The sequence below is a fragment of the Pygocentrus nattereri genome, chromosome 20, assembly GCF_015220715.1.
Source record: "Pygocentrus nattereri isolate fPygNat1 chromosome 20, fPygNat1.pri, whole genome shotgun sequence".
In the NCBI taxonomy this organism is placed as follows: Eukaryota; Metazoa; Chordata; class Actinopteri; order Characiformes; family Serrasalmidae; genus Pygocentrus; species Pygocentrus nattereri.
The window spans coordinates 35311107-35323606 of NC_051230.1; the positions used below are offsets into that span (position 1 = coordinate 35311107).

Genomic DNA, 12500 nt, shown 5'->3' on the forward strand with positions numbered 1-12500 from the left:
GAATTGTTCAGAGTTTATAATTCATCATATCATTTGTATATGAGCGCAATGTGAGCTGGATGAGTGTTCATTAGTTGGCTTGAGCCAAATGTAAAACAAATCACTTTCTTCTTTCAACATATCTTGCATTGACTTAGAATTGCATATGCTGTAACAGGTTTAGGGGGAACGTTTGCCTGTTAATTTGACAGTACAGCTAAGGCAAATTTTTGCAGATTGTGTTTTTTGCTCACATTTTTACAGTCTCACAAAAAAGATTATCTTTTATTGAGTTTAAGTCTCTTAAGATCAAAGACTGTCTAAATTCAGTTCTATTCACGATTTTAGCAACTTTATGGCAGCTGTTGTCACAATACAGCTCTATAGAACAGGTGATAAGATTTGACAATTAGTATATAATAGTAAACTGACAATAATTAACAAAGCAACTAACACATTAAATGCAGAAAAAACATTTGTGCGAGTAAAACACATATTCTCAATACACATGTAGGAAACCTGCACTAGGAAATGGTGCATTTGAAAATTGTGCCCTGTGGCGCCTTCATGTGGACAAATTCATGTGGCCGGCTACTGGGCTCGGCTAACAAGCTCACACCATAGCAGCACCATCGGCCTTCAGAAGCTGGGAAAGTCATGGAGGAATGTTGACCTAAAGACTTTGTACAGACTCACTGTCATTTTGTTCACTGGTTGTGCTGTTGGGTGGACGATCCTTAGCGAAATGAGATGCAACAATAGCAGTAATGCTACCTTGAATATAGACTCTGCAGCCTTTTGTTGTGGCACAGAGCTGAAGAAATCAGCTTGTGTTACAGATGCTCTCAAACTTTATTACTGATTTCATTGTGTTATTCATGTTAAATTGGGCTTGAATAAAACTCACATTGGGAATATAATGATTAAACAAAATCTGGGTCTTCTTTCTTCTGTTGTCCACTCCAGCCTGTGTAATCTGGGTGTCATTTTTGATCAGTCATTGTTGTTTGACACACACGTTAAACAACTGACATGATCTCTTTTTCCACTTAAGGAATATTAATAAATTGAGGTCTGTAGTTTCAAGGGCGGAGCTAGAGATGCTTATACATGCATTTATCTCATCTTGTATTAGTTACTGTAATGCTTTTTTTCTTCACATAGTAAGCCGGCTCGTGACCGACTGCAGGTGATCCAGAATGCTGCAGGAAGGTTACTGACCAAGTCAAACAGACGGTCTCACATTACCCCTCAGTTAGTTTCATTACACTGGCTTCCTGGTGAGTACAGGACTCAGTTAAATCCTTACACTTACAGAGCATTGCATGGTCAGGCTACTATGTATGTGATTGATCTGCTTCATCCATATGTGTCAGCTCGTTCTCTCAGGTCGAGTAGTTTAAATTTACTGTCTGTTCCACGTTCTTGATTAAAGACTCGTGGAGATGAAGCATTTGAGGTCGTCTCTCCTAAATTGTGGAATACACTGCCTCCTTATTTAAGATCAGTTGATTCCGTGTGTCGTGTTGGGTTCTTTAGTAAAACACAAAAAGGACGAGACCGGGTTTTGGGTGACTACGCTTTACTCGCATGCAGTCCATCAACAAAAACATTCCCCGAAGTGCATTCCCCTCTAGTGTCTTGCACATAGATTACACCACATCTCCCCTCCTGAGAATTGTTTAACTAAACATTGAACTCTAGCTTAATTTGTATTAACCTTACATGTAACCTACCATTGCATTTATCACCAATGTGTTTACTTCCTATAGGCTTCTGCCCCTGATGCTTGCACAATATGCTGACCTCTGTGAAACACATTCTTACTGAGGGAAAGTAACCATATTAGTCCCTCATATTTAAGGCCGTCTTTAACTTAACCTGCAGGCCACTGAAATCAACATGTAACAAATTTCTGGTTAAACCCCCCCCCCTACATCGCTATGTCACCTAGACCAACATTCTACATAACATCATATAGCCTTTCTCTTTTGTTTTGGTTTTCACATTGGTTTATCAGTTTTTTTTTTTTTCCTCCAGCTTCACAAGTCCAGTCTTTCTGGCTTGATGACAGGTCTGCCTGACCTGGTGCGGATGATTGGAGGAGACCCTTGTGACTTCTCAGTGGACACCGCAACAGTGTCTCGGGCAGGGTCTGCTTTGGCAGCTTGATCCTGTGTCCCGTCGCTGTTGTCGGGCGCCATGGGCACCAGGTGTCGGCGATTTCTCCTGATGGTGCCCTGGGGTCCACCGATCAAGTAAGATCTGGGTGTCGCGTGTGCAGACGTGACGGTACCTGGTGTCTTGGAGTCTGTAATCCACACGCGGTCCCCTGGAGACAGGTGGGGGAGATTTCTCGCCCTGTGTCTGTGGTCGTAGTTGTTCGCGTCCATCCATCTTTTCACTCTCTCTCTGCTTTGCACTGCTCGTAGGTCTGGGATGGCTGGATCGAGCATAGCAGGAAATGAAGGCACGGTGGTGCGTAGCCGCCGGCCCATTAGCAGCTGGGCTGGGCTGAAGCCGTTGCTCAGGGGAGTGCTCCTGTAGGCCAGCAGTGCACGGTACGGATCGGGCGCTTTTTCCAGCAGGTTTTTGATGGTTTGGACGGCACGCTCTGCCTCGCCGTTGCTTTGAGGGTATCTCGGGCTGCTCGTCACGTGCTCGAACTCATAGTCTGCTGCGAATGCTGTCATTTGGGCACCTGAAAACTGCGGCCCGTTATCTGTGACTAAAGTCTCGGGTATGCCATGCCTGGCAAAAATGGACTTGAGGTGCACTATGACATCAGCACACCTAGTTGGCCTCAGCTGCGCGATCTCTATGTACCTAGAGAAATAGTCCACAACAAGTAAGTAGTTGGTGTTCTTCAATGAGAACAAGTCGGCCCCAAGCTTCTGCCATGGCCTGTCTGGCAGCTTGGTTGGCATGAGAGGCTCGGTTGGGTTAGTTCGTTCTTTGACGCACGCAGCACATTTCAGCACCAGCTCTTCAATCTGGCTACTGAGCCCCGGCCACCACACTGACTGCTTAGCCCGCTCACGACACTTGACTATGCCCTGGTGCCCCTCGTGAATCTTCTCTAGCACCCCATTCCTCCTCACTGAGGGGATCACTAGTCTAGTGCCCCACAGTAACAGTCCATTGTGTGTGCTGAGGACGGCTCTTTCAGCCCAGTAGGGTCTTACCAGAGAGTCCAGTCTGTTGCGATCTGGCCAGCCCTCCACGCAGTATCTCATCACCTCGGAACAGATGCTGTCCTCACTCAGCTGTTTGCGCAGTTCTGACAGGTAAGCCTCGCTTGCTGGCAGGTTTGCCAACACAGTGTCTACGTAAATGTTCGTCTCTTCCATCAGGCCGTCGCCATCTGTCGCACCACCAGGCTTCAGTGGAGCCCGGGAGAGCGTGTCTGCAGTCGTGAGGCTCTTCCCTGGAACGTGTGTGATGGTGCACTTGTATCTCATGAGTCTCATCCTGAATCTCTGTATTCTAGGAGGGAGTGTATCCAGTGCTTGTCCACCTAGCAGGCTCACGAGGGGTTTGTGGTCGGTCTCCAGCTTGAAGTGGAGACCGATGATGAAGTCTCTGAATCTTTCGCATGCCCAGGTCAGGGCCAGCGCCTCTTTTTCCACCTGAGCGTACCTCTGCTCCGTGTTCGTGAGTGCTCTGGATGCGTATGCCACTGGCGCCCATGCGCCCTGCTGCTCCTGAAGGAGAACGCCACCTAGCCCGTATGATGAGGCGTTGGCTGAAATTTTCAGGTTTTTGTTTGGGTCGTACAGCTGCAGCACCGGGGTGGACGACAGCTCCTTTTTGAGAGTGGTGAATGCTTTGCTTTGCTCTGGGCCCCAGTACCACTGGTTCTTTTTCGACAGCAAGTCCCTCAGAGCTTTGTCTTTTTCAGCAAGGTTTGGCACGAATTTGCCTAGCTGGTTCACCATGCCCAGGAAGCTCCTGAGCTCGCTGATGTTCTGTGGCGGATCCATCTCTCGCACGGCGCGTGTCTTTTCAGGGTCCGGGGTCACTCCCTCTGGCGAGATGACGTAGCCGAGGAACTTCACCGTTGTCTTACTGAATTCACATTTGGCCATGTTCAGAGTGATGCCTGCCTCTTGTGCCCTCTGCAGAACTGCGTGCACACGGGCGTCGTGCTCCGCTTGCGTGGACCCCCATATGAGGACATCGTCCATGTGGCAGACGACCCCTTCCTGCCCCTCGGTCACCTTCACCATTTGGTTCTGAAAGTGTTCCGGCGCAGACGAGATGCCGAATGGTAAGCGGTTGAAGAAGTAGCGTCCGAATGGGGTAATGAATGTAGTGTAGTGGGCACAGTCTTTGGTCAGGGGGATTTGCCAAAACCCCATGTTGGCGTCGATCTTCGAGAAGAACTTTGCCCCTGACAGCATGCCAAGGGTCTGGTCGACGGACGGGAGGATGAACTTTTCCCTGCATACAGCTTCATTCAGAGGGGTGAGATCGACACAGATTCGGACCTCGTCTTTGTCCTTCTTTGGTGCCACCACCATGCCGGAGCACCACTCAGTTGGTTCATCGATCCGGCTGATGACTCCGAGCTTTTCCATGCGCTGGAGCTCCTGCTTTACTTTTCCCATCAGAGGCAGTGGGACACGTCGTGGCGCCTTCAAAGACACAGGCTTGACGCCAGGCTTAAGCTTGATGGTGTACGGCTGTTGTACTAGACCTAGGCCATCACACAACTTCGGGTATGTCTGCTTTACTGAGTCCAAGTCTATGCTGTCTATCCTTGCCACCAGTCTGAGGTTGACTGATGCAGGTCTGCTCAGTAGAGCTGTGTTCAGGTGTTTAACTATGTACAAATCCTCTGTGGTGTGCTTGTCCCCACTGTGCAGCACTTCTCTGGTTACTCCAACTACAGGCAGTGGCACGTGCCCAGGCCCAAACAGCACTTTGTTGCCTGGAGCGAGGCTGCTGGATACTCCTCCATATATCTGTCTGTACGCCTGCTCGGGTATGACAGTAACGTCAGCCCCTGTGTCTATCTTGAATTTCACTTTAGTGTCTCTGATCTTTAGGTCTACTGTCCATGCCTGTTCGCCTGCATCTACAATGCCAAGGAATATGTTTTTATCTGCGTCTTCTAAGACTGCACTCACACGCTTGGCAGACTTACACACTTTGCCGTAATGCCCACGTTTACCACAGTTATGGCAATCTGCATTCTTTGCAGGGCAACTGAATTTTGTATGAAATGGCGTCTTACCGCATCTCTGGCATGGCTGTTCTGCCACCTGTGTGACGTGCTTATCCTTGGTCTGCTTCGCCGGCTGCTTTTTGTTTTTCCAGGCCGGTCTTTTCCCTTTGTCGCTGTGCACTGCGTCCACTGTCGCTTTGTTTGCATGCAGGGTTCCCCGGATATCTATTTGTTGCCGTTTAATGTCCTCCGCTTGCCTGACCATGTTGATGGCTTTCGCTAAGTCCAGCTCTCTCTCCATCTGCATTTTCTGTGAGAGTGCGCGGTCTCTGATGCCCACCACGATTCGATCACGTAGTAGCTCCTCGCGAAGTGCTCCATATCCGCAGTCTTCCGCGAGTGCATACAAGGCTGTGATGAACGAGTCTGCCGATTCCGTTGGCTCTTGCACTCGCATGTTGAATTTGGCTCGCTGGTATATCACGTTCTTTTTAGGTACAAAAAAGTTCGTAAAGCCGTCCTTGACTGAGCTGTATACGAGTTTTTGTTCGTCCGTTATCCGCAGCCCTCTCAACACATCATCCGCCTCGTCACCCATGCAGTATATAAGCGTGTTCACCTGGTTAGCTTCCGACGACTTGTCCAAGTCGCTCGCCACTCGGAAGCGTTCGAAACGTCTTATCCATTTTTCCCAGTCTTGTGGCTTCGAAAAGTCTAAGGATTCCGGTGGATTTATTGAGAACGTTGCCGAGGCGTTCGCGCGTGCTTGAGCCTGTGGCATGGCTTGCTGCTCCCGCACTGCCACTGGTTGCTCCTCTTGCGACATGCTAACTTATGTTTAATAAACTACTCGACTAACTACACTAACTGGACTTCTGTGCTACTATCTTCTCATACAAACACACTCTTCCCTACTCTTTTCCGACGAGCCACTTCTGACACCATGTCGTGTTGGGTTCTTTAGTAAAACACAAAAAGGACGAGACCGGGTTTTGGGTGACTACGCTTTACTCGCATGCAGTCCATCAACAAAAACATTCCCCGAAGTGCATTCCCCTCTAGTGTCTTGCACATAGATTACACCACACCGTGGAGTCTTTCAAAACGCACTAAAGACACACCTTTTTAAGCAGGCATTTGGATAATGGTCCAGGCAGCTAAGGCATTGCCAGCCCTGTTTTTGTTTTAAATCTTTTGTACTGTCAGTTTTGTCATGTTGTATATTTTATATTGTGTTATGCTCTTGTGAAAAGTGCTGTATAAATGTATTTTACTTACTTTTTTACAGTGCGCTGCTGGGAGCGGGTGCTAAGCAACATCTGACGCGTCGCGAGGCATAAACTGACAAGCTGCTAATGCTAGCTAGCTAGCTAATACGCTAACCTAACGTTGGTGCCTTCACTCAGCAGATCGACCCAAAAATACAGAAACAAATGTTTACTCCAACTGTCTGTTAGTGAGGTCGCTTATCTAATTCGGTCACTACTCACCTTTTAATAGCAGATTCTGACCCTTGAAGGGCGGAACTCCAGTTGCCTCGGTTCTGGGAGCTGCTGTCTCAGTAAGGAATGTAAGAGACTGTCTGGACGAGGTTTAACACTCGCTGAACTAACACGGTAAACCTGCCCGCGTTAGCGCCGTGACCGGGTCACTCACTGTAAACCGCTCTAACGGTCGCGTTCGGCTTTAAATAGAAGAACAGCTGGCAGCGCTCGCGCTTCAAACCCGAACGTCCCGTGCTCTTATTGGTCTAAACTCCCGCCAGTCATTTTTTTGTCCTCTCATAGGCCTGTTATCGAGTGAAATATGTTCTGTCATTAACTGAGTGAAATATGTTATTAACTGAGGTAAATATGTCATTAACCGAGTGAAATATGCTATTAACTGAGGTAAATATGTCATTAACCGAGTGAAATATGTTATTAACTGAGGTAAATATGTCATTAACCGAGTGAAATATGTTCTGTCATTAACCGAGTGAAATATGTCATTAACTGAGGTAAATCTGCAGAAGCTGCGTGAAATATGTCATTAACTGAGGTAAATCTGTCATTAACCGAGTGAAATATGGCAATAACTGAGGTAAATCTGTCATTAACCGAGTGAAATATGTCATTAACTGAGGTAAATCTGTCATTAACCGAGTGAAATATGTCATTAACTGAGGTAAATCTGTAGTAGCTGAGTGAAATATGGCATAAACTGAGGTAAATCTGTCATTAACCAAGTGAAATATGCCATTAATTGAGGTAAATCTGCAGAAGCTGCGTGAAATATGCCATTAATTGAGGTAAATCTGCAGAAGCTGCATGAAATATGCCATTAATTGAGGTAAATCTGCAGAAGCTTAGTGAAATCTGTCAAAAACTGAGGTAAATCTGCAGGAGCTGAATGAAATATGGCATGAACGGAGGTAAATCTGTAGAAGCTGAGTGAAATATGGCATTAACTGAGGTAAATCTGTCATTAACCAAGTGAAATGTCATTAACTGAGGTAAATCTGCAGAAGCTGAGTGAAATATGTTATTAACTGAGGTAAATGTGTCATTAACCGAGTGAAATACGCCATTAATTGAGGTAAATCTGCAGAAGCTGAGTGAAATCTGTCATTAACCGAGTGAAATATGCCATTAATTGAGGTAAATCTGCAGAAGCTTAGTGAAATCTGTCATAAATTGAGGTAAATCTCCAGGAGCTAAATGAAATATGGCATAAACTGAGGTAAATCTATAGTAGCTGAGTGAAATATGGCATAAACTGAGGTAAATCTGTCATTAACCGAGTGAAGTATGTCATTAACTGAGGTAAACCTGCAGAAGCTGAGTGAAATATGTCATTAACTGAGTAAAATATGTTATTAATTGAGGTAAATCTGCAGGAGCTGAATGAAATATGGCATAAACTGAGGTAAATCGGTAGTAGCTGAGTGAAATATGCGATGAACTGAGGTAAAACTGCAGAAGCTAAGTGAAATATGGCATTAATAGTGTATTAATAGGTAAATCTGCCATAGTTGAGTGAAATCTGTCATTAATAGTGAAATGTGTTATTAAGTGAGGTAAATCTGCAGGAGCTGAGTGAAATATGCCATTGAGGCTACTTAGATACATTTGTTCATTATTGTTTGGCTGTTTCTTGAGGACATACTGGTTATATTCTTGCTATAATCTACATTAGGGAGTGCTGTGGTAATTCTGGTAATCCTCTGTTGTAATTTTCAGTTGGGCAGTACCATAGGAATACCACACTCATACCACAGGACGTTTTGTAGTGGACCTCTCTGGTCTCATCTGAACTGTCTTAAGACACAAAATGATGTCTTAAGTCATGCCTCATCTTCAAGGCACACAAAATGATTTTTTCTGTATCTTAAGATGTTAACTTTCATGTCTCAAGACAAAGACAGTGTCTTCACTCACATGTCTTAAGACATTCTTGAGATGTCTTGACATAAGAAAATGTCTCAAGACATCTTATAAACACTGTCAAGACATTTTAAGACACAGTGACAGCTGGGTATGTACTCATTATTTCACTGCAGTAATAATGTTGGAGAAACCACTGTGTTCAGAAAGTGTAACGTTATCACATTAGCTGAATTTTTCGTGTTCAAAAACAGTATTAGGCCACTTTGGAGCTCAGAACTGACCATAGACTCTGCTTTTAGTTTTACTCTGGATGGCTAAACCTGCTTTGTTTTAGTGATGTGCCCCTAAAATGGTCAACATTTGGTGAAAGAAGAGATTTGACTCGTTATGATGAGAATTCAGTGTTAAACAGTGCACAGCTACTACAGAATGTAGAATGAAACAAAGTACAGGCACTAGAATAAACTGACCTGGGTCTTTCAGGTTCTCTAATGTTTTTAGAATTATTTTCAGCAGTTGCAGTAAAATAAACTGGAATTCTGGGAGTGCCAAGGCCCCTACTCTATACATATATTTCAACGGATTGCACTTTAAACTGCCATCAGTATGAATAATCATTCCCCAACTTCATATGTGGAAAATTTATCCTTTTCCTTTGTGTTAAAAAAAAAAACCAAAGATTGTTTATTATTTATTGAACACCCTGATTAGTCTAGCTCAGTCATTCACACACAAGAAGAAGAAGCAGAGCTGGTTCATGAGGAGTCTGTCCGCTCCCCATTTCCCCCGTTATATTACACAGGCCTGTTGAACAGCAGAGGGCGCCCGCGATCGAGACCTCAATGACTGGGAGTGAATGGCTCAACGGCTAAAATCGAGCAGTTAAATAGTTTCTTAATTCTCGCCCAGAACTTTCCTTTGATTTTAGAGAGCAGAAGGACGAGTTTCACTAAAAACACGGAAACCTCACCGGTTTGTTTCCTTTATTCTACAGTAAACGGGTTTCAGGCATCAGGAGGCGGGCTTTACTGCTAGAGCGGGATGATTGACGGGCGAGCGCAGCAGCTCATTGGCTGTTCGCGCTGTCTGACGTCTCGAAAGTACATGCGGCGCCGTTATAAACTCAGAAGTTTCCGTTTCCCGCCCAAACTTGAGAGAGGAGCTGAGATGGTGGGCCAGTGAGGAGCTCTGAGGAATAAAGGTCAGAATTAGAGGTTATTAAACGGGTTTATTCTGAATTAAACTTTAATAAAGCATTATTAGAGGGGTTTGATCCAGAAAGCGTTAGAGAACATTTTTCAAGAATTGAGTTGTCCACACATTCAAAAAGAGTGCGGTGTTGTGATTCAGAGAGAGATACAGATGTGTTTTACATCATAGTTACATCAGCTGATGTTCTGTTAGAAGCATTTTATCAGAAATTGTTACACCTGGATAAACAGCATATTTTATTTGAAATTGTGGAATTAATGGATTATACTGATTATTTTCAACTCCCTATAATATTATATTATTATTATTATTATTATAATATATATATAACTTTATTATTATTGTTATTCAGAGTCTGAGTACTGTACAGTAAAGAAAATTCCCATAACCAGACTGTTCAGTATTTATCATATTTAAATCCTAAAGCCACAATACTGTTATTATTGTTGCATCTTGAAGTGCTCAGCAGATATAAATGGATGTTTAGCACTTACGGTTGATATTGATGTGTATTACAGGGACACGAAATGCAGGCAGTGGAACTGAGTATTTGAACCTTGAACAGTTATATAACTTATATAGACAGAGCTCGTTCTGAAGTTTACGTGGCACAGGTATGTTTTTAAAAAGCTCAGACCTCTCCCAGCTGTTAAAACCAGTACAACCAGTGTCCATTCCCTTTCTGGTGCTGGTCACCCAGTATGGTCATGCTGATTGACCAGCATGTCACGGTTGTCGGAAGAAAACCTTGTGTCTCCATATTTGCTGTTTTTCAGTTTTTGACATCATCTGAAAATACCTGCTGGTCTTTACGTTGTGTGCAAATTTCATGATGAATGGACAAAAAGAAACGGCCCAAAATTACTTGGTAAAAAGTCTGGTTCCATTGTCTTACATTAAATGTAAAGCATGTTTTTTCCTTCTCCTGTAAAGTTTCCATTTTAGAGAGATTTTGGTTTTCTTCCGAGAACAGTGATGTGCTGGTTGACCTGGTGGTTTATACTGTTTTTTTAAGCTGGGATAATTTTTAGTCGTGTTGGCTCTACAGCACCAGACAGCATTCACCTTACATACAGTCTTTCACAGCACAGTTCACTTTCAACTCTTCCACTTTTCAGGATCCAAACAGCTTCTCCACCTTGGTGTCTGATGGTCTTGGATGTCCATTACTGTCCATAATGGAGGAACCAGTTCACCTTTATAAACGTAAAGAGGCTTCCAGCTGCAGACCCAGGTCTCAGCACAGAACCGGAGCAGAGAGCAGCTCCAGACTGTTTTACCGTCGTATTCAGGGAACCAGCAGTGACCGTCAGCCAGGACAGATGGACAAACACGGTTCAGACAGGCTTATTCAGCCTGAGGCTTGTTGGAGTAGCTGTGGATGAGGTTCACGCAGCGGTTTAGTGGTGAGTGCATGTGATTATGGGTATCTAACATTATATTTGTTGGCTGCAGACTGGTGTTCTTTTCATTTTCTGGTGGGTGTGGACACCATTTAGCTCAAATACAAATGCGAGTGCCCCACCCTCTGCTTTACAGAAGCATTGGTTTGATTTAAACAGAGGTTCTTCAACATGAGGAGGGCGTCTCTGGTTTAATCGGCTACATAGAAAATGAGGGTTGCCCTCAATGTACTTCCGAGTCAGAATAAAGGTTGACTGATTGATTGATTGATTCTGCCCCAGTTTTAACCCAGCAGTGCCTGGATGTTTTTATTCAGAGTTTAGCTGTGTGAAGTTACTATTGTATGGCTGTATAATATGAAGACAGAGTCCTGGAACAGATGTTTCCCTGTGGAAAATTGACGGCACCCTTACACACCAGCACAGAAGCTGTGTTCATAATCACTCCTTATAACAGAGACAACGCGCTATATAACGTCAGCCGTTTTGTAGTGCTGTTTGAACTCTCAGCTGTAAATTTCACTCCCTAAATAGTTCACTGTGGAATAGCTTTAGTACACAGCAGAGGGCGCCACAGGGCAATTTTTTAATACAAATGTAGGATGATATTATTTTAACTAACAAAAGTAATGAGAGTTATGAGCTATGACTGTATGAATTTATGGGAGCTAGTAAAGGTGTTTTGCTTGCTCACCCTAAAGCAGAGGTTACTAATAGGTGGACTGAAAATGAGTCAGAGGGAAGTTATTTCACAGCTCTAAAAAGAGAAAACTAATAGTAAATGTAGTTGAAATATGACTGAATTGTACTTTATTTGATCTGATATTCAGTTGTTGACTGTATAAGATGTCATAATCATAATGCGTGTTAGACGTTATGGTGTTCTGGACCTTCGCTTGAGGAAACTTTCTCTAACTGGACCTAATTGAATTTGAATTAAAGACCCCTGCCCTAATGTTTTACCTCAGCATCCTCTGATGGTCAAAATCCTCCTTTAGAGAAGTGGAACAGCTAATGTTCATCAAGATCCTGTAGCTCTCTGTGCCCTCATTAATTATAGCTGCTAGTAATGAACGCCTGCAAACATATACAATCCATGTATTGATATTATTGGAAGGAATCACATGTACAAACAGCTTTCCACCAAAAGTCCCCAAAGAATAATGTATTTCTATCACATTTTTTGGAAGCGTAACGTAAACATTGTAAGATGTTCTGTAGTTAATTGTATTTTTATCTGACTCAAGTATAATAATAAGCTTTACAGAGTTTATTTCAAAATCTACTGTCTACTAGGATTTAAAAAATTTAGAAAAAGAAAACATTTTGTTCCACCAGGTGGGAATCGGTTTCCATAGTTACTCCAGT

At 43.8% G+C, this 12500-nt stretch overlaps 1 protein-coding gene across 2 annotated transcripts in view; it reads left to right on the plus strand.

Moving 5' to 3' along the window:
* The window catches only part of LOC119261782, a 371675-nt gene that overhangs the window by 179509 nt on the left and 179666 nt on the right, over positions 1–12500 (plus strand). The window lies entirely within an intron of this gene.